The following is a 22,923-nucleotide window of genomic DNA, read 5'->3' as shown; positions in this document are numbered from 1 at the left end:
GAGTAGGCATATAAAATTAGCAAACAACAGGCATGTTTCTGGTAATAGAACACAGAAAGAGAAGTAGAACATAGAAGAGAATAGGTAATAGAACATAGAAGGGAAGTTCAAAGAATGAACAAAAAATATTCAATGAGTTTTAAGGGTTTTAACCAAGTTTTAAAGGTTTTAACCAAGAACCATAGGATCTTACCACGAAGGCCTACTTTGAGCCATTGAGATACTGTCTCATCTGATTGTATTATTTACTCCAATGCTAAGAACATAAAAAATGCTTACAACTTCAAAAGATGGTTTAAATGTATCTAACCCTCTTTATAGATCCTATGTTTTTGAGAGACGACAGGGCCTTTTAAATGTATTTTCTAAGAGATCCTTTGTTACTTAAAGGTCACATCAACTTTGATGGGATCTTTGGGTTCACGTCAAATATATTATGGCAGCAGCAATAAGTCATTTAAGCCATTAGTCACTTTGTAAGAGTCAAGTGTACATCATTACTTCACCTTAAACTTGTTCAGATTCCCAAGAGAGTTTTCCATTCCCACCGCATATGCAAAGGAGTGCAAAGGAGGGGTGGATTTCAAGCCCAATCCATTAAAAGCACATTCAAGTGGATTCCTGTAAGATTTCCCTGTAACATAATCAGAGACAATAGAAAGAAGTGTACCTGGTTTTCTCCAACTGGCTTGCTCCAAATGTCACCAGTGCAGAGACTGCAAAATACCATCTCGCTCCTCCTAGAGCTTCTCTAAGTGAATCACTGGGACTAAGGCCTGCTGGAGCTTTGCCGCCTTCTTTTCTTTGGCAAAAATTACAGCCTCAGTGGCACCTCGTGCATGGCCCAGACGCACCACCCCCTCACTTCCAACTTCAATAATATTCCAAACAAACATGAATCATTGAGTGTGGTTGGGCACCAAAGGAAACTCTAACTGCACCAAGAGAAAACTTCAGATGACCACGAGGCTCTAATCTCTTGCATCAATTTAACCACATTAATTAAGAGAAAAACAGAAAGAGAAACAAAAAGTGAACAATTTGAAGGGGAGTTTTCATACTCTTAAGTGTCATATTGCTATTCTTTCTACTAAGTACCCCTGTAAAATAACAGCAATAATAATTTCTAAACATAAATGTTTTATATGTGTAAATATATGTATGTATATATTTTCATATAAATATTTATATTACACATATATTAAATGGTTTATAACATTGAAAATATTCTTTAGAACATCAAGCTCAACATGTCAAAACACTCTCACTACCTTCAACTTCCAAACACACGTGCCACCGCAACTGTCTGATTTCAGTAAGTGACATGACCATCTCCCAGTAAGAAGGCTGGAAATTACATTTGACTTGTCTCTTGCCTCCTTCATCCATCAGTCCTGTGGAAAATTCCTCCAGATCTCACTCACATCCACCTCCTGTTTCTAAATTCAGTCCTTCTTCCTCGCAACTTATCTGCACAAAACCACCAGATTAACAGCACAATTCCTCTATGATTCAGTCAGGCCCCCAGTCAAAACGTTCAACAGCTCCTCATTGTCGACTCAATCTCTTCGCAGTCACTCAAGACCCACAGCATTCTGGCCACGCCTATCTTTCTTATCCCTGTACTTCACACTAATCCCATCACTTCCCATTGCCAGGCCCTTCCCTCTGCCAGTCCTCCCTCCCACAAGAGGGTCAACGCCACGCTGTCACTGCAAGCACTTATGGTTGAACATTTCTAGATGCCTCATGGCCAGAAGATTCTTTAAGTTCTGGCCAAAGTGTCCATTGCTCCATGCAGCTTCCTGATGTCCAGCGCAGAATGCTTTGCTTGGCTTCCCCTGGACTCCTCAATTGCCCTGTGATGCTCTGTGCACCAGCTTCTCTTCTTAGAGGGGAGTTACTTTCAAGGTCAGGTGTCTCCAACCTAAAGAGTCACATTTTACCCCTTGAGCTCCTTCTGTACCATCTTAGGAGGCACTTACTGTCTTCATAATTATTTGCTAAGAGGAATAATAGACTATACATGACTTTCTGATTTGAGCATCTTCCTTTCATCCCAAGAGAAAACAAAAGGACATACCTCTAGATCGTAATGCCATCCACAAAAAGGCAGGTGAATATCCAAAGCCAAGAGTGCCTGATATGTTTTGGATTTGTGTCCTCGCGCAAATCTCATGTTGAACTGTAATCCCCAGTGTTGGAGGAGGGGCCTGCTGGGAGGTGATTAGATCATGGGGGCAAATTTTCCCCTTGCTGTTCTTGTGATAGTGAGTTTTCATGAGATCTGGTTGTTTAAAGGTGTGTAGCACCTCCACCTCTCATCTTCTTCCTCCTGCTCCAGCCATGTATGATGTTCCTCCTTCCTCTTCACCTTCTGCCATGATTGTAAGTTTCCTGAGGCCTCCACAGCCATGCATCCTGTACAGCCTGCAGAACCATGAACCAATTAAACCTCTTTTCTTTATAAATTACCTAGTCTAAGGTAGTTCTTTACAGCAATGTGAGAATGGACTAATACAGAAAATTGGTATTGAGAAGTGGGGCATTGCTATAAAGATACCTAAAACGTGGAAGTGACTTTGGAACTGGGTAATGGGCAGAGGTTGTAACTGTTTAGAGGGCTCAGAAGAAGACAGAAAGAAAGATGAGGGAAAGTTTAGAACTTCCTAGAGACTTGTTAAATTGTTGTGATCAAAATGCTGACAGTGATATGGACAATGAAATCCAGGCTGAGGTGGTCTCAGATGGAGATGAGGAATTTATTGGGAACTAGAGTAAAGGTCACTTTTGCTATGCTTTAGCAAAGAGGTTGGAGGTATTGTGCCCCTGCCCTAGAGATCTGTGGAACTTTGAACTTGAGAGAGATGAATTAGGGCTGGGCATGGTGGTTCATATCTGTAATCCCAGCACTTTGGGAAGCTGAGGTGGGAGGATCACTTGAGCCCAGGAGTTCGAGACCAGCCTGGGCAAAATAGTGAGACCCCATCTCTATTAATTTTTTTAAAAAAGAATAAAAATAAATAAATAAAAAAGAGATGATTTAGGGTATCTGACAGAAGAAATTTCTAAGCAGCAAAGCATTCAAGATGTGACTTGACTGCTTCTAACAACATATGCTTATACGTGTGAGCAAAGAAATGATTTGAAACTGGAACTTATATTTAAAAGGAAAGCAGAGGGGGGTCAATTCGAGTCATGCAGGTTGTAAGAAATGTGGGTTTTCACTTCTGTTGTCCTGGACTTTACCCTTGACCACCGGGTAACAATGATTGTCCCCTTGAGCTCACCACCACCTCCAGGACTGCCTGTGTCACATGAGCCACCCAGGCCCCAGGGACCGTTAGGCTGTGGCCCTCACTGAGCTTTTCCTCCTGACAAAGTCATGGCCAGGATGCTGGTGCAGACCATCCACACAGGCACCCAGAAGCTCCAAGACATTGAGGCCAAGCAGAACATTGAAGAGAAGATGGTAGCTACCAGCTACACCAGCTTTAGCATTTACCCTCCCATTACAGAAGAAAAAAGCTCTCTGAGGTGGGCAGGAAAGAAATTTGAGGAGATCCCAACTGTACACATTAAAGCATCCTACAACAACACACAGATCCAGGTAATCTCTGCCACTAATCAGCCCCTTGCCCATACTTCCTGTGGCACAGAGGAATTTCTGAATGCCAAGAAGGGCACAGGCATTGATGCACAGACAGCAGGCATAGCAGCCGTGACGAAAGCTACAGGAAAGGGTGTTACACACATCTGAGTTGTGGTGAAGGGCCAGGGGCCAGGACACCTGTCTGCCATCCAGGGACTGACTGTGGGGTCCTGGAAGTGATCTCAATCACAACACCCCAATCCTGCACAATGGCTCCTGCCCCAAGAAGGCTCCGAGGCTGTGAGGGAAGGGAAGCTTACACTTGAACCTAACCTCAAGTCTCAGTTCCAGTTGGACCTTATGGAAAGCTCACTGTCAGAGCTCTTTCCAGAATATGGCTTGTTGGAGATCCTTCAGACAGTATGGGAGAGTTTTGCCTCCTTACATCGTGTCCTTTGCTTGCACCTCCAGCTGGAGGTGGATGTGCCCCAGAAGTGAACTTTGCATCCTTAGACAAGAGGGGAGCTGTGGGGGCAGCTGTAGCTTAGCCTCAACCTCTGATCTGAGAAAATAAAATAATGTCTGTACCATCTGTTGTAAATAAAAGCAGAGTGTAAAAGTTTGAAAAATTTGTAGGCTGGCCATGTGATAGAAAAGAGAAACCCATTTTCTGGGAAGGAATTCAAACTGGCTGCAGAAATTTACATAAGTAAAGAGGAGCCAAAATTTAATAACCAAGACAATGGAGAAAATGCCTTGAAGGTGTTTCAGACACCTTCATGGCAGCCCCTTCCATCACAGGTCCAGAAACCTAGGAGGGAAGAATAGTTTTGTGGGCAGGGCCCAGGGCCCTGCTGTCCTGTGCAACCTCAGGACACTGCTCCCTGCATTGCAGCTGCTCCATTTCCAGCTGTGGCTAAAAGTGCCCCAGATATGCCTCAGGCTACTGCTCCAGAGGGTGCAAGCCATAAGCCTGTGTGGCTTTCATCTGATGTTAAGCCTGTGGGTATGCAGAGAGCAAGAGTTGAGGTTTGGGAGCCTCCACCTAGATTTCAGAGGATGTATGAAAATGCCTGATGTCCAGGCAGAATTCTGCTGTAGGGGCAGAGCCCTCATGGAGTCTACTAGGGCAGTGCAGAGGATAAATATGGGGTTGGAGCCCCCACACAGAGTTCCCACTGGGGCACTGCCTAGTGGAGCTCTGAAAAGAGGTTCATCGTCCTCCAGACTCCAGAATGGTAGATCTACTGACAGCTTGCACCATGTGCCTGGGAAAGCCGCAGACCCTCAGTGCCAGCCTGAGAAGCCATCCGAGGCAGCTATACCCCGCAGAGCCACAGAGGCAGAGATGTCCAAGGCCATGGGAGCCCACCCCTTTCATCATTGTGGCCCGGATGTGACACATGGAGTCAAAGGAGATTATTTTGGAGCTTTAAGATTTAATGACTGCCCTGATGGGTTTCAGACTTGAATGGGTCCTGTAGCCCCTTTGTTTTGGCTGATTTCTCCCTTTTGGAATGGGTGTATTTACCCAATGCCTGTATCTTCATTGTATCCTGGAAATAACTAACTTGTTTTTTATTTTACTGACTAATAGGCAGAAGAGAATTGCCTTGTGTCATATGAGACTTTGGACTGTGGACTTTGGAGTTAATGCTAAAATGAATTAAGACTTGGGGGACTGTTGGGAAGGCATGATTGGTTTGCAGTGTGAGAAGGACGTGAAATTTGGGAGGAGCCAGGGGCAGAATGATATGGTTTGGATTTGTGTCCCTACTCAAATCTCATGTCAAATTGTAGTCCCCAGTGTTGGAGGAGGTAGTGGTAGTGATTGGATCATGGGCGCAGATTTCCCCTTTGCTGTTCTTATGATAGTGAGTGAGTTCTCACAAGATCTGATTGTTTAAAAGTGTGTAGCACCTCTCCCTTCACACTCTTCCTCCTTCTCCAGTCGTGTAGGACTTACCTCCTTCCTCTTTACCTTCTGCCACGGTTTTAAGTTTCCTGGGGCCTCCCCAGTCATACTTCCTGTATAGCCTGCAGAACCATGAGCCAATTAAACCTCTTTTCTTTATAAATTACCCAGTCTTAAGTAGTTCTTTATAGCAATGTAAGAATGGACTAACACAGTGCCCTTCCACACTGAACTAAAATGACCTGGGCCTTGGTTAGGCACCGTGGCTCATCCCTGTAATCCCAACACTTTGGGAGGCCAAGGCAAGAGACCAGGAGTTCAAGACTAGTCTGGGCAACATAGCAAGACCCTGTCTCTACAGAAAAAAAAAAAAAAAAAAAAAAAAAAACCAATTAAAAATTAGCCAGACTCAAGTTTGAGGCAGGGGGATCGCTTGAGCTCAGGAGTTTGAGGCTGCAGTCAGCCATGATCACACCACTGCACTCCAGCCTGGGTGACAGAATGAGACCTTGTCTCTACAATAAATAAATAAAATAAAAATAATAATAAATAAAACAAAACGATCTTACTCAGAAATTGAAAAGACATATTTTCCTTATTTTTCCCCATCCAAGAAGCTAAGTGACTAAGGCCGAGGATAAGAACAAGTAGTTTTCCAAGTTCATAAAGAAGAAGAATTGAAGATAGCCATGCTCAGAGGCAACAGGAAGTTCAGAGTTGGGGGAGGGAATACTGATCACCTTCATGTAAGGATTATTGTCCTTATTTTAGGAAGTTCTTATTCAAAATGTTCTTGTAGACATTTTCCTGCTTTTATTTCAAATAAATACTTGCTTTTGTTTCACTTTCATTCAAGCCTTTGGTTTAAAAAAAATGAACTAGAAATGATCATTCAGAACAGATATTCCCAGAGCAGAAAATCTTATTTCCTAACATAGCAAATATGTTAGGACATATGTTTATTATTTCCATTGATTTCTTATAAGTGGTCCAGAAAAAAAATCTCTCCTTCTGCTACTGCTATGAACAGTGACTTCTAGGAATTCTTGCACCAACTGGAGGACAGTTAGCTGGGATTCAATAGAATTGTATTTTAAATATGGCGCTTGACTTCACAGCCACCCTTTCTCCACAATTCTTCTACCATTTCATATCTGGAAGGAGTCACCTGGATGCACATCTGGAAGGAGCCACTTGGGCCTAGAATGTGAAGAACCCACTTTGAAGAACTAGCATTGATGTAGAAAACACTCTTGTGAGTAATCATCTTGGCTTCTCCTCCCCCTCCACCCATTCCTCATCCATCTGAAGGTTGATGGACATTTAGATCTAACCCAAGGAAATGAGTTTTTATTCCCTCCTTTTCTCTCTCTTTCTCCCTGGGTCTTCTTGCAATATAAATCTCAACTAGGATTTCTATTAATTTTAAAACTCTTAAGACAAGATAAAAATTCAGATATCTCTTAGTCTATTCCTTGCCTCTGGGCCTGGTTGCTCTTAATCCACCTGCCACGTAGCTCTGTGGACAGCTGTGAAAAATCTCCGTAGTCACCAACTGCAACTCTTCCACATACAGTTTGTCTTGTTTCTGATTTCTTGAACCCAAAGGATATCACAAAGCTTTATTTTGTTTTCTTCATGGCATTATCTGAAGCCTTGTTAAATCTTGCTTGCTTGTGTGTTCAACTATCTCCATCTTCTGGCATTTACATTCCCTGAAAATGGAACTTTTTCTTCGTTATTGCTCTGTCCCCAACAACTTGTGAGCTGGGCATGGTGGTTCATGCCTGTAATCCTAGCACTTTAGGAGGCCGAGGCAGTAGGATCACTTGAGCTCAGAAGTTTGAGACCAGCCTTAGCAACATTGTGAGACCCTAAAAATTAAAAAATATATTATTTTTATTATTTAATAATTAAAATTATCATTAAATCTACTAAAAATAAAAATAAAATTATCTAGCATGGTGGCACGCACCTGTGGTTCCCAGCCACTCAGGAGGCTGAAGCAGGAGGATCACTTGAGCCCAGAAGTTCAAGGATGCAGTGTGCTATGATGTTGCCACTGCATCCCAGATTGGGCAGCAGAGCAAGACCCTGTCTCAATGAATAAGTAAATACTTGTGGATTGATAGCAGTCAAAGTGAGGCTATGTTAACAAAGAATCCATTTTTCCTGATACTTTCACACAAGGAACTGTGCAACATGATTGAATTAAATACTAAATGGTTGTAAGTAAAGAGATGGTCCAGAATATTCTTCCCATAGGAGGAATGTCAAGCTGTAAAGACTCAAGCCAGCCTGTGAGTGTTAAGCAAAGTCAGTCAGTGACAATGAGCCCACCCATCCAGACAGAGCCTTTAGACTAGGGCTTCCCAAACTTCAATGTGCAGGAATCCTTTGGGGGATCTTGTTAAAATGAGGTTCAGATTTGGGGGTGGAGGGGGAGTGCCCCAGTCTCTGCCTTTCTAATAAGGTCATAGGCGATGTGGTGTGGGTGACACGCCAGTCCTTGCACCACATTTTGAGTTGTGAGGCTATAGATAGACAAAGGTGTTCAAAAGAATTGCAACACTTATTTTGCCTTAAGGACAGGACGCTGATCAGCTAAAAGTGTTGGTTGTTCTTTTGTTTCTCTTTTTATCTTTTTCCCAGATACCCTCACCCCCGCAAGTACACAAACATAAAACCGCCACAGAAAATATTCCAAATATGGAAATGAGTCACTTGGTAGTTGGCAGGCTGCTTAATGCATTGGGAAAAAAATAGGGTCTGAAAAATTATATGGAAGCAATTTCCTTCCCATTTGATGCTTTAACCTGTTTCTTTATGGCCACTGATGTAAAAAAAAATACTCTCAGATTGATCCGGAAGGGAATCTTGAGACTTCACACATATTATTTCATTGCTTCACAGATGTTTGGAAGAGGAAGAGAAAAGCGATTCATAGACCAAGAGCGACTCTTCTTCAGATCCACTCCACACAGATATTTTTCCAGTTCCTATGTTAGTGTGGCCCACACACCATTTTGCCTCTTTGTGGGGGAATATAAGATGTATTCTTCCCTTAAGCTATTTACTATGGCTAAAATGATACTCAGCCCTCCAGATGTTTATATAACAGAGAGCCAAAGAGCGAGAGACAAAAGGAGAACAGTTCTGCAACAGAGACACTGAGGGCTCCATTCATTGGGAAAGACCCGCTGACTTCCACGTTCGGCCCAGCTGTTTGTTCCAAAGTCACCCGCACTGTTGAAGGCTGTTGCCCCCCTGCTGCATGGGCCCCAGCAGGAGAAATCCGAACAGAAGGAGAGTGAGTGCCTGTGGTCTTCTCTGCAGCCTTCACTGCTTGCAAGGCCACAGAAGGGACAATCTTGAGTCTGAGGTCACTCAAAGTTCTGACTTTGCTTCAGCCTTGTCTCTCTGACGGCCATGACCCTATTTCTCTCCCCAGTCCAGGCCACATTTTCTGAAGAATGGAGACCCTCACTCTCCTAGTGTCACAGAAGCCCAGGCAGAGGCCCCAGCAGGGTAAAAGCAACCTGAAGCTTCTTCTGGCTTCCTTTTCTGGCGCTCTCTGTTCAGGGCGAGGGGAGTCACTGTGTCAAAGCTCACTTATCAGTCTGCCCATCTGATAGGTGGAAATTAAACACAGGCGGGCACCTTCTGAGAAAATGAAAGTGGGAGTCCAATCCTTGCCTTATAAACACAGCCCGCCCTTAGACCTCGCACACAAAGTTATTACTGGGGTAGCAGCGTTCCATCTTCTGGCCACTTAAGAGGGACGTCCCAGCCAGTATTTCACATGTATATGTACACTCACATGCCTGCACACACTCCCACACCAGCACACACTCACAACTCCATACACACTCACATATGGACACACAACTCTACACTCACAACCCTGCACATTGGCCTGTGTATACTCACATGCCCGTACACACACTTTCACTTGCACACACACCCCGGGCACACACACAGACTGTGGAATAACAATCCCTTCCAAGACAAACCCTCCATAGTTTCCAATCCAATAACTTCTAACCAGGGACTCCCAACTTGAAAATATCCCGTCCCGTTCCCGCTTCCATGGTCCGCTGTTTTCACACCTAGGACCCTTTGGTAGGCCTTCCTGAGAGAGGAACCTAAGAAGTCCTGAGAACCACTTCACAGCACCACAGTTCTTGACCCTTCAGCTGCCCTGGGTTCTGCTTGCTCTTGGAATCCTGACGCACCTGGCATCCTGGCCCACCTACTCACTCCTGCATCTCTTTCCCCAGTGCCCACCTCCTTCTTGACAACATCCACGGGCTCCAGTTGCCCTGGTCCTGGAACGCCGTCTTGCTCTTGCTCTTCCCAAGGCCTGGCGTCCCATCCCTGCAGTTGACAGACGTCCCCAAGGCCGGCCACCTGCCTGGGTCTCTGAATAGTGCCTGCTTCCATGGCCTGCCTCCGAGGGCAAGTCAGTCCTGTCATCAGGACCCGCTGTCACCTCTTGCTGGACTTCCCCAGCCCCATTGGTTGCCTGGGTGACTGCTAGTTGCCTAGCACCGTATTTAAACAGCCAGATGGGTTTCCTGTCATTGGCCATCCTGGGTCTATCTCGACCCTTCAACACCTGGACCGCCAGGTTCCATCTCCCAGGCTACCCCGGCTCCCATCCCTGCATCCATCTATGTCAGGAGATAAAATACTTAGATTAAAAAACAATAAGATAATCCATTCTAACAACCCGTTTGGCTATGTGTAATAACACTGATGTATAATTTCAACCAAGCAATGCCACCTACCAAGAAATGGGTCACAAAATGTGCTTCTGATCTCCTTTTACAGCTTGCCATTGCTTTTGCCGGCATTCGACTATAACACAGCTAATTGGCTTCATGACAAACTAGATGTTACAAAAGGCACACAAGGCACTCCTAATAAAATTTTTTAAATGCCAGCTTCTTAGTTAAGCAAATTAAGAAAATATTTTAAATCAATTTAATAATGTTCAAAGAAGTAGCAAGCAATACTAAAATGATATCACATCACAAAATAGAAACTAGCCACTAAAAATAAACTTTTCTTCAATTAGGAGAAAAGTATATACATATCCATCGACCCTTGAATAACACAGCTTTGAACTACAAAGTTACACTTACATGCGGATTTTTTTTCAACCAAACAAGGATTGAAAATACAGTATTCGAGGGATATGAAACCCACTTATATATGGAGGGTCAATTTTTCATATAACACAGATTTTTCATATAACACATCAGGGCTGACTGTGGAACTCGAGGTGTGCAGATTTGGGTATATGTGGGTGTCCTGGCCAATCCCCAACATATACCAATGGATGACTATATATGTACAAAATAGAAAAAACAAAGCTATCAATAGCTTCTACAAGAAGACGTTTGGCTTACTGATCCATTTCTGTAAATCTGAGCTATTTTCTGAAGCTGATTGTGCAAAGGTTCTACATAATCCCTTGGATCTACACGTCAACTTTTACCATGCAAATGGCAAGCTCAGGTCCCTGGCAAGGCACACAGGTGATTGGGACACCTGTATTGAAAGACAGTGGCCTATCTGGAAAGAAGGAAGAAAGCCAGGTGACTCTGGCCAGGTGATATATAGACAGCAGCAGTGTGGAGGAGAGAGGACAAACCTGCAGGGGAGAGCAGGGGACAGCAGGGAGAGGGCCCAGCCCTGAAGGAAGAGGAAGGCTTTTCCACCCTGTGCCATTCCTTCCTCTAGCTCTGGGGAGGTGGTTGAGTGTATCTGTCAGCTGCCACATATCAAAGAATGTCATCCCCGAGGGAGCAGGGGCTCAAACAGTCAAGGTAATTTACATTTTAAACAATATAGGCTGGGCACAGTGGCTCATGCGTGTAGTCCCAGCACTTTGGGAGGCCGAGGCAGGCAGATCACTTGAGGTCAGGAGTTCAAGACCAGCCTGGCAAACATGGTGAAACCTTGTCTCTACCAAAAAATTAAAAAAAAAAAAAAATGAGCTGAGCATGGTAGCGCATGCCTGTAGTCCCAACTACCTGGGAGGCTGAGGTGGGAGAATCACTTGAACCCGGGAGGTGGAGATCACAGTGAGCCAATGTCGTGCCATTGCACTCCAGCCTGGGTGACAGAGTAAGACCCTGTCAAACAAATTATAAATGTACATTCTGGTGTGAAATGCTACAGTATTTCTGGATGGTTAGAGACTAATGATTTGAAAATTGTTTGGGACATTTAAACAAAAAAGGGATACCAGCTAAATACCATGTTCCTGCCTGGCAGAGCTTATGGGCAAATAGGCCACACTGCAGGGCACCAGCACCTCACCTGGGAATCTGCACAGAATCCACTGCCCTATTCCTTGACTAGAGCCCACCAACCTGCCCAGTGCCCAGTGCCCAGTGCCCGGAGTGGCCGCCTGCTGCCAAACTTATCCACCATCAGTCACCCTAACTAAACCATGCATCTGTTTCTCCTTGGTTTTCTTTTGTGGAAACGTGAACTAAATGCCCTTTCTGCTCTCTGTGCAACTTACTGGGGTGGGATGACCGTGAACCTCCACAAAGATTGGAGAATGTTTCAAAGGCACCAAGTCATTAAACAGAAGCTCCCACCCCAACCTCCCTTTCAAGAAGCTCCCCAGAAAGCACCCTCCTTGTTTATGGGGAGCCCACATGCTGATACAAGCTACCAGTGTGGGTAGAGGATGTTTGAGGTTACCTTTTTAACCAACTTACAAAATATGCCAAACCCTGGCAGTGGTTTTCCTGCATGTATAGAAGTGATTCCTTCTTCCTATTCTCTTTCTTCTTCCTCCTTTTCTTCTTCTTCCTCTCCCTTTCTGCTTCCGTTCCTCCTTTCCCTGCCTCTCCCCATCTCCTTTCCTACCTCCCCCTCTTCCCCTAGCCCTCCCCTTCCATAGTGGTTCCTCATTTTATGTTTGTCACGGCTTTAATTTGATAATCTGATAAAGTTCCCAGCCCTCTCCCTAGAGACTGGGCCTGGGACACACAGGGCAGGTGCTGTGGACTCCATGACTCTGAGTCTTGGATCCCCCCGAGGCTGGAAGTGAAGAAGTCCTTCTCTTTGTTAGACTGTTGGAAAATGCAGTGCCTCTGTCAACCTGGTCTAAGGGAGCTGCCTTTGGAGGGCACAGGATTGTCACCCTGCAGTGTTGACCCTTGCTGGTGGTGATGATGACCTCCCCAGGCCAAGGATAGTGCTTGGATTGAGAGGGGAACTACAAACATGAGGACAAGGTGGCTACTTGGGTTAAGGAACTTCAGGCAGGGAGGAAAGCTCTCAAAGCCCTACTGTGAAGCGTCAGCGCCTCACTGTCTGGCACACTGCTTTCTTTTTATTTGTTATAAATGAAGACATGCATTTGCCCAGATCGCTTCTGTGTTTACACAACACCTCTGCATGCCAGGGTCTGTGGCACAGCCTGCTCCAGTTGCATGATGGTCTTGCTGGTATATTTTGGGCAGGGAAGTCCTTCTTTCCAGCACAACAACTGAGCAACTTTAGTTGTGTGAAAACAGATGAACAAATACAACAAACAATGTTGTAAACATGACCTGAAAATCAGATGGGACAATGGCACACAGAAATGTTCTCCAAGGGGAGCTCTTTTGGAGATGAGAGAAAGTCTTACAATCTCTCTATAAACACACAGCAACCATGCCTCTCTGCTCCCTCTCCCTGGGCCCTCTCCAAGCTTCACATGTGTAGCATCAGAGATCTGAGTCTGGAGAGCATCCAGCTGTCCTAGCTGGAGGGCTGTGGGCGACCAGGGGTGGCCAGGAGGCTCTGAGGGGTTATCAGGGAAAGTATCCCTGCCTGTAATCATGTCTGCCATGTAATAACTGCCTACTGTAGGCAGGCCTGCTGCACTAAGAGTCATTTGTAGGTAAAAGAACAGGACGTGGAGAGGGTGGGGAGAGAGGGAAGAAAGGTCTGAGCCGACTGCAGACGCGGGACTGAGCTGGGGACCGTCCTGTGGCTCCCCCTTCTGACATCTCCAGGGGAGCAGCCCAGTTCAAGGGAAAGGAGGAAGTCCAGGCATTTTCAAACAGGTGAGTCCAAGCTTGACCAAGTTTGCCCCAGAGGCCTCCCACACTCCATCTCAAGACCAGAGAGTACAAGAACATTTTTGTAGTTGAATTATTCAACTACAAAGGTGAAGGTGAATTATTTCTGGCTCAAATACATGTTGGAGAAATGTCTGAAAGCAGAAGGCTAAAATCTTGCTAAATTGCAACATTCATATTGATAGAGCATGCTTTTAATTATGTGCTGTTGAATCTTTTGAGGTCTGTAACTGTGATAATAAAGTGATGGCCAAGGACGAAGTCAGCGGCCAGAGTGCCATGGCCAGGTAGAGAACAGCAGCCTGGGCCTGCATGTAGGGGTGTCACTTAGAGACCAGGAGGAATAGGATGTGGACTGGCCCCACCCAGTCAGCCCAACCTCTCTGGAGCACTGTAGTTTCCCATCCAAAATCTGGGGGTCTGAGGGTTCCTCATGCTCCAGACCTTGCTGCTAACTTCATAAAATGACCTAAATATTTATGGATGATGGTTTCTTTTGGTGGTTGGAATGAGGGTGGGGGGAAGCTGAAAAAGTACTATGTCTGGGAACATGAATTTAGATAGATACAGCAAAAATGCCCAATTAAAGCATATGAAAGCAAAGTCCAGAAAATGGCAGAGGAAAGGGGAACGATGCTGTCTGTCATAAAATAGAAACAAGATTTGGTTGTTTTTCCAAATCATTTCTTTAGTGTGTAAAATTTTATGTGAAATGGAAGTTGTCACACACATGTCCCCAAAGTCTTCTGAAGCCTCAGCTCCACCAGGAAACATCCCCGACAAGTTCACCCTTCCCTCTCCTCCCCTAATATATGATACCAACCTGCAACTGGGGTGAAGACCCACACACTCCTGAGCTAGTTACATGGCTCTTTCCAATGAGCCGATGTTTCCCTCCCCAGCTGCAGCATAAGCTCCTCCAGCAGAAGGACTCTCTTTTATCTCTTCTTACACTTGTAGCAGCATCAGCCATGGTTTTTCATTTGTTGTGATACATTTTCATCAACAGTGGTAGGTTTTTGTTTTTGTTTTGTTTTTGTTTTTGTTTTTGAGATGGAGTCTTACTCTGTCACCCAGGCTGGAGTGCAGCGGCCCAATCTTGGCTCACTGCAAGCTCCGCCTCCCGGGTTCACGCCATTCTCCTGCCCCAGCCTCCTGAGTAGCTGGGACGACAGGGGCCTGCCACCACGCCCGGCTAACAGTGGTACTTTCTTTTAAGACTTGTTTGATTCAGAGGTAACAGTGCTCTAATGTGTCCCCTCTCTCATCATGCCATCTCAGCAGCTGGGTTTGAAGGGGAAAAAAATGAGTGTTTGGGACTATGGACTCTCTGCCAGGAGTTGGCATTCTTCTCTCACTCCAGGAAAGACAGGGTTTGGAATCAGGAGAGCTGAGTTCAGTTCCCAGATCCACCATTTATAGGTCATGTGATCTCAACCCTCAGTTTCCCCACCTGTAAAAGGAGAATATTGATAACTGTCCTATATCCTATGTCTCATAGAACGATCATAAAACTCAGAAAATGTCATGTGAACAGTTTTCCGTGTATTACAAAACTGTTCCAATGGAAATACCAGAAAGTGGCGTGTTATCCTGTTGGCCCAAACCACCATCCACTTTTTATTTACTGGGAGGAAATAAAGTGCCCTGAGCTTTGAGAGCCTTATTGAGTGATTTGAATGAGCTGTTCTCCACTTTGTGCATCACAGACCTCAGTGTGGTGAAGTGATACAATGTCCAGAACATTAATTCCTGAAGGAGGGAAGGGAGAGTAGGATGCCACCTGGAGGGTGGAGTTCATTGTCAGGACTCCAGGCAGATAGGAAGTGGGCAGCACTGGACTCCAGGCCCAGTAGGACTTGAATATGAAACTGGAATGTAGGCCTAGTCTCATGGCTGAGTTGACAGTGAGAGACAGGAGACCTGCGCTGGGGAAAACACAGGTGCCTTGAACGTAGCACTTAGAACAGTGGTCCCCAACCTTTTTGGCACCAGGGACCAGTTTCATAGGAGATAATTTTTTCCACCAACCAGGTGGGAGGGGAATGGTTTCAGGATGATTCAAGGGCATTAAATTTATTGTGCACTTTATTTCTATTATGACATTGTGATATGTAATGAAATAATTACATGACTCACCATAATGCAGAATCAGTGGGAGCCCTGAACTTGTTTTCCTGCAGCAAGATGGTCCCATCTGTGGGTGATGGGAAACAGTGATGGATCATCAGGCATTAGATTCTCATAAGGAGCGCAACCTACATCCCTGGCATGCACAGTTCACAATAAAGTTCCTGCTCTTATGAGAATCTAATGCCACTGCTGATCTGATGGGAGGCGGAGCGCAGGTGGTAATGTGAGCCGGGGGAGCGGCTGTAAATACAGATGAAGCTGACCTTGCTCGCCTGCCACTCACCTCCTGCTATGCAGCCTGGTTCCTAACAGGCCACTGGCCAGTATCCCTGATACCAGGGATTGAGGACCCTTGACATAGGGACTCTTGTTAGTCTAACTAGTACTGAAGGGGCATTAGGTCCAAGATCTGACAGGAGTGACTTAAGACAGAAGTTAGGTTATTAAGACAGGTTATTATACCCACCTCCCATAGGGTGTGGTCTGGGACCTAAAGCAGAACTGAATGCTTTGGGCTTGGGGTGGGTTGAGAAGTAGATTCATTTAAGAAGCTTGAGACAGAGCTTCTAACAAGGGATGTTAACAAGGAGTTGTCTACTTGAAATTTCCAAGCAAGGATGAATTTCCCAAGAGGATGCAATGATGTAAGGATCACTAGACCACAAAAACAGACTTGTGGCCTTATGTTGCACATTCTTTGATCCTGAGAGCTCCCAGATAATTAAAGATGCTATTAAGGGCAAGAAAAATATTTTCATTATCTCATTTGCATATGAATGTAATTGTGCCAATTGAAGTTCAGCTGTAGCTAGTGGTATGGGGCAGCCTGCCTATCCATTCACTGGAGCTATTCCCAGTAACAAGGCTGTAGATGAAGAAATCTCCCACTAGAACTGTAGTTCAGCCTTTTTCTGTTTTTGCTGCTCAACAAATCACACTTTTGTTTGTGGCTTAAAAAAATAACCATTTATTTAACCTACTATTCTCCAGACTGGCAATTTGGCTCAACTGGGTAGTTCCCAGGGTCTCAGCTAGACTTGCTCAGTCATCTACGCTCAGTTGCCCATCAGCTGGATGGCGCTGGTGACTAGGGCAACAGGGGTACCTGGGCCACATGTCCCTTGTCCTCCAGCAGGCCACCCCAAGCTTATTCACATGATGGTTGTATAGAGTTTTAAGAGGGATAGAAGAGGCATGCATGACCTCTTGAGACCTAGGCTCAGCATACCATTGCTTCCTCCACATTCTCTTAACCACAGCAAGCCACAAGATCAGGCAGATTCAAGGGTGGGGAAGTAGATTCCACCTTTCAATGGGAGGAGCAGCAAAGTTACATTGAAATGGGCAGGGATACAGGGAAAGGAATAATTGCAACCATTTTTGCAAGCAATTTACCAGAGCCTCAACCCATAGCAATCTTTGTCCTTTAAAAGATACGATAGGTCAGGTGTGGTGGCTCACGCCTGTAATCCCAGCACTTTGGGAGGCCAAGATAGGTGAATCACTTGAAGTCAGGAGTTCGAGACCAGCCTGGACAACATGGTGAAACTTTATCTGTACTAAAAAATAAAAAAATTAGCTGGGTGTGGTGCCTGTGGTCCCAGCTACTTGGAAGGCTGAGGTGGGAGAATTGCTTGAACCTGGGGGAAAGATGGTGCACTGAGTCGAGATCGTGCCACTGCACTTCAATCTGGGTGACAGAGTGAGACCCTAGCTCAAAAAAAAAAAAAAAAAAAAAAGACAGAACCTAACCCAAATTCTGGTTCAGACTCTGGCTTTTGCTCCTTAGTTCGTTTATATTGCTTTAAAGGAATATCTGAGGCAGGCTGAGTAATTTATAAAGAAAAGAGATTTATTTGGCACATGGTTCTGCAGGCTGTGCAAGAAGCATGGAGCCAACATCTGCTTCGGGTGAGGGCCCCAAGCTGCTTCCACTCACATTAAAAGGTGAAGGGGAGTCAGTATGCAGAGATCATATGGCAGAGAGGAAGCAATAGACAGAGAAGGAGGTGCCAGGCTCTTTCTAACAACCAGCTCTCATTGGGAACTAATAGAGTGAGAACTCACTCACTTGGCTCCAGATAGGACATTAATTCATGAGGGATCTGCTGCCATGACCCAAATGCCTCCCACTAAGCTCCACCTCAACATTGGATCAAATGTCAACATGAGGTTTGGGGGGAACAAGCATCCAAACTATAGCAGCTCCCAACCCACAATGAGGAGCTCTACCTCAATCCCCAAAGCCCCCTCTCCCATCTCCCCCTGTCTTCCTGGAGCTGACTTAGTTGGAACCTTCTGGCCCAACTAATAACCTTACTGTGTCATCCCTGTCCTATCATCATGACATTCAGTGGGTCATGGCCCTGTGTAGGAGGATGTCCAGCTCTCTCCAGATCTCACACCAAGGCAGGAGGAAACCACTGCCTGGAGGCCTTGTCCCCCAACACCACACTAGTGTCAGCAGCAGACAGGACCAGTGCTCGGGTCCCCACCTCCCAGCCCAGGGTCCTGTGTTCTTAACATTTCTTGCCTGCAAATGAGAGAATATGGAAAGGGTCTGCCCATCCCAAGCTCTATCTGTGCATTCAGGAAATCTTTTCAAGAGAAAAGCTAGGAGTTGTGATGGTTGATTTTATGTGTCAATTTGGCTGGGCCAGGTACCTAGGTATTTGGTCAAACACTATTCTAGACATTTCTGTGAAAGTGTTTTTAAACTCAATTAACATTTAAATCAGTGGCCTTTGAGTAACAAAGATTACCCTCCAAAATGTGGGTGGGCCTTATCCAATCAGTTGAAGGACTTCAGAAAAAAAGACTGGCTCTGCAACCAGGAAGGATTCAGCCAGCAGACAGTCTTTGACTCTTCCCTGGGTCTCCAGCTTGGTGACCTACCCTGAAGATGTTAAGCCAATTCCTTAAAATAAATCTCTCTGTATACATACATCCTATTCTGTTTTTTTTGTTGTCGTTGTTGTTTTTGTTGTTTTATCTGGAGAATCTGACTAATCCAGGGGTGGAGACATTCTGTATAAAAACAAGCTCTATCATTTACTCAAGATTATGAGCTAAACAAGTTTAACAATAGTATCTGAAAACTGTAACATTTATAGTACCCTGGGTTAAATACTACTTGTTTTCAGTAGGTTAATGGGAGAAAGAAACAGAAAATGGACCTAAGAGAGGAAGAAGAGAGGAGACAATTTGTACTTTGTATTTTCATATATATTATTCCCAGTTAAATAAAGTGAATTGAAGCCAAGGGACAATAATTAACATTTATAGTCCGGATGATATGATATGTCCAACTTATCATTTCACTTTTATTTCCATTATATGTTTACACCTTTCTACCAGAATGGCTGTTAAAATGGGATTCTTATGACATTTCCTGAAAGGACTCAATAGTCTTTTACTTACATCTCTCTCTCTGTTTTTTTTTTTTTGAAGATGGAGTCTTGCTCTGTCGCTCAGGCTGGAGTGCAATGGCACCATCTTAGCTCACTGCAACCTCTGCCTCCCAGGTTCAAGTGATTCTCCTGCCTCAGCCTCCTGAGTAGCTGGGATTACAGGCATGCTCCACCACGCCCAGCTAATTTTTGTATTTTTGTAGAGATATGGTCTCGCGATGTTGGCCAGGCTGGTCTCTAACTCCTGACCTCGGGTGATCCGCCCGTGTCAGCCTCTCAAAGTGCTGGGATTACAGGAATGAGCCACCAAGCCTGGCCTTTTACTTACATCTAAGTAGCCATTTTTGCCAAGGACAGGGAGTCAAAGATGAATATATTTTTAAAAATCATATGATCCTCATTTTAATTTAAACCATCTGGAAACCAAGATTTCAAGATGAACATAAAAAAATTAATGTAAACTGCCTTTAAATTGAAGATTTTTCCCCCCCACTGGGTTACAATAAAGTTCCCATAAGTCTCTGGATTAAAGCAAAAAAACAGCGAGGTTGTCAGGGAAGGAGAGAACTAGAAACTAGAATGAGCTGGTTTAGTTCTCATGAGCCATCGAAGTCCAAAGTTTAGGAATTCAGAGGCCATCGGGGTGACTGAAGTCTCTCACCCCCTGCGCAACGCAGGACGACCACGCTGCTCCACTGGGCGGCTCTTTCTAAACCTAAGAACCCAGCATACAACGTGGCTCTCTTGATTCCCTTATCAGAAGTCCTTCTGCATGGACAACTGAAAGGCCTTTAAATTCAAAAGCTCTTCAAGGGTAGTAAGTAAACCTGGCCTGTCTTACCCCAAAAGCCCGATCGCTGCGAAGGGGAGATTTTTATTTTCTGGTCCACACCGCCATCTGCTGGCCTCGCCATCTCTAAGTGAAGCATTCGCTATATTTTCTTCCAGGAAATCCAGTAGATCGTTCAGACTTCATTCTAAAATCTATGTATACTGAAGTGTTGCTTCACGTGTGAAAGTAGCACTTCTCAATATTTACAATAAGAGTAAGAAAAGCACTTGATAAACCAGTTCATTGGACACAAGTTACTTGCGTTGATTGTGAATATGAAACGAAGTAACAGTTAAGGAGTTAAAAATAACTAGGTACCTCTGAGCGGCCGGAGTCTCATTTGGATAATTAGTACCTACACTTGTCAGCCGTCTGATTGCCCAGTAATTATAGTTTAAGTTAAACAGGTAAATCTGATGGGTACGTGTTTATTTGTGGACAGGGTTAACAGCCCCGTTGATGAAGCATCCCTGCATCATCCTTCAGGAGCGCCATGGTAATTAATGGGCTCTTATGGGGTTTTTACATATGCAAATAAATATTTAACACGAAAATGTCCCTAGATGACAGACAACAGGTTCATGAGAAACAGCGGTTTATCATTAGCATGGACTGCTTCAGGGACATCGGTGAATACAGGTAGTCAGGGAACTGTCAATATGTGTTTGAAAAGCCATTCCAGAGGGTTGCAGAACTGGGTGGTTCGCTTAGCTGCTATATACATAGCTTGCAAAGCCCGTCAAAGGTTAATCATTCTCATCCTCCCCTTTTAGCCTCAATTGTCCTCTTTTGTCATGACCTCTTTATAAATAAAGGAAAGGAAAACAAGGAAAGATCGGGAGACAGAAGAGGAGAGAAAAGGAAAAGGAGAAAACCACACTTAAAGTCCCTGTGGGTAACTGTTGTACAGTTGCATGCATTTAGGTAAAACCCCTAACCAGCTTAATAATCTATTCTGAGACAAACAGGGCAGCTTGGAGAACCCTGTATTTGCTCTTCTAAGAAAAAGAGGCTGGGCGTGGTGGCTCACGCCTATAATCCCAGCACTTTGGGAAGCTGAGGTGATCGGATCACGAGGTCAAGAGATCAAGACCATCCTGGCAAACATGGTGAAACCCTGTCTCTACTAAAAATACAAAAATTAGCTGGGCATGGTGGTGCACACCTGTAGTCCCAGCTACTCAGGAGGCTGAGGCGGGAGAATCACTTGAACCCAGGAGGCAGAAGTTGCAGTGAGCCAAGATCACACCACTGCACTCCAGCTTGGCGACAGAGCAAGACTCTGTCTCAAAGAAAAAGAAAAGAAAAGTAAAAAAAGAAATATTATCAGTGAACTCACAGCTTCCCATATTCTCTAGCAAACAAAGAACATGTGGGGGATAAAAAGAGGTTTAATGGAGTAAGCACGGCACACTGTCAAATGATGAGCAATCAGATCTTAAGGGCAACTCATTCTTCATCAGCTGCACCTAACTCTCTGGGCCCCAGTGATGTGATTGCTAATGGAATAATGCCTATGCAACCCAGCCAAATGAACCCGGAGCCTTCCCCTCTGGCACTAAGATAGGCCACCATTGGTTTCCGAAATAAGCATGACATCAGCAGTGGCCACCTCCTGCAGTCCAAACCTCAGAGCTCCTTTGGGGAGCAGGTGAGGCGTGCAGGAGAGCCGTGTGGCTCCAGGATGCTAGATTTCACTCCTGGCTCTGGCTCTGAGTAACGTGTGACTTACGACCAGTCGTGTGTGCCAATCAGTTGGAATTATTCCTCTGCTCTCTGCTCTTCAACAGAAATAATGAAGTTGACTTGGTAGATTCACCACCTTTTAAATATTTGGAGCTTTTCAAGACGGTCATTTTTAACACTTTTTCTTCCCCTGAAAATACAAGAAATGCGTGGCCATCGAAAAATAAAGAAGCAAAGAGAAAAGGAAAAGAAGCAGGAAAAAAAACAAGTGGACATAAGACAACTCCTCCAGGGACAGCCTCATCCCTCTTCCCTCCTCGCCATGTGGCTTTCAGAAAGAGCAGCCTCTGGCTCATGATTTGCTCACCTTCCCTTCACACTTCAGCCCTCCTATCTTCTGCGCCCTGTGTTGGTACAGCTCAATCCAATGCACATTTTGCAAGCCTCAATTGTGACTTTCCAGCAGTAAAGTCACAGTCCCCTGCTTTCCTCTTGCCTCTCCGGCCACCTCTCCACACTTTAGAAGTCTCCTGCTTCTCTTCGTGGCCATAATCTGGTGGGCACTTTTCTTTCCACTTGATGCTCTTTCCCTATGTCCGAGGGTCTAACCCTGTATGTAGTGGAATCACCTGAGGGCTTTTATCATCTACTTATACCTGGGCCCCACCCCAGGCCAGGCAAGTCAGAATCTCTGAAGAAGGGATCCGGGGAAATTCAATATCTTTTTAAAGCTCCCCAGGCAACTCTTACATTCAGGCAGCATGAATTAACCCTCTAGGAATAGTTTCTCAAATGGGACTGCACAGGTGGAACTCCCTGGGGAGTTTTAAAAGCTTCTGACGGCTGGATCCAGAATATCCAGGTCTGAGGGGTGTCCTGAGATGAGGGACTTTCAGTGCTAAAACTGGGAAAGTCCCAGCCAGGTCTTGAAAAATGGGGATGAGTTGGTTGCCCTCCCCAGAGATTTTGACGTAATGGTACTGGATGCGCATTGGGAATTTTTTATTTTAATTTCATTTTATTTTGTTTTAGTTTGTTTTATTTATTTATTTTTGAGACTGAGTCTCACTCTGTCACCCAGGCTGGAGTGCAATGGTGCAATCTCGGCTCACTGCAACCTCCACCTTCTGGGTTCAAGTGATTCCCCCACCTCAGCCTTCTGAGTAGCTGGGATTACAGGCACCCGCTGTCATGCCCGGCTAATTTTTGTATTTTTGTAAAGACGGGGTTTCACCAGGTTGGCCAGGCTGGTCTTGAACTCC

The 22,923-nt window shown here is 44.9% G+C and overlaps 1 pseudogene; it reads left to right on the top strand.

Moving 5' to 3' along the window:
• Window positions 1-3,198: 3,198 nt before the first annotated feature.
• On the top strand, window positions 3,199-3,896 carry LOC100435115 (small ribosomal subunit protein uS11m-like; annotated as a pseudogene).
• Window positions 3,897-22,923: the final 19,027 nt, after the last annotated feature.

The sequence above is a fragment of the Pongo abelii genome, chromosome 21 (assembly GCF_028885655.2).
Source record: "Pongo abelii isolate AG06213 chromosome 21, NHGRI_mPonAbe1-v2.0_pri, whole genome shotgun sequence".
NCBI lineage: Eukaryota > Metazoa > Chordata > Mammalia > Primates > Hominidae > Pongo > Pongo abelii.
This window is presented reverse-complemented; position numbering and strand designations above follow the sequence as displayed.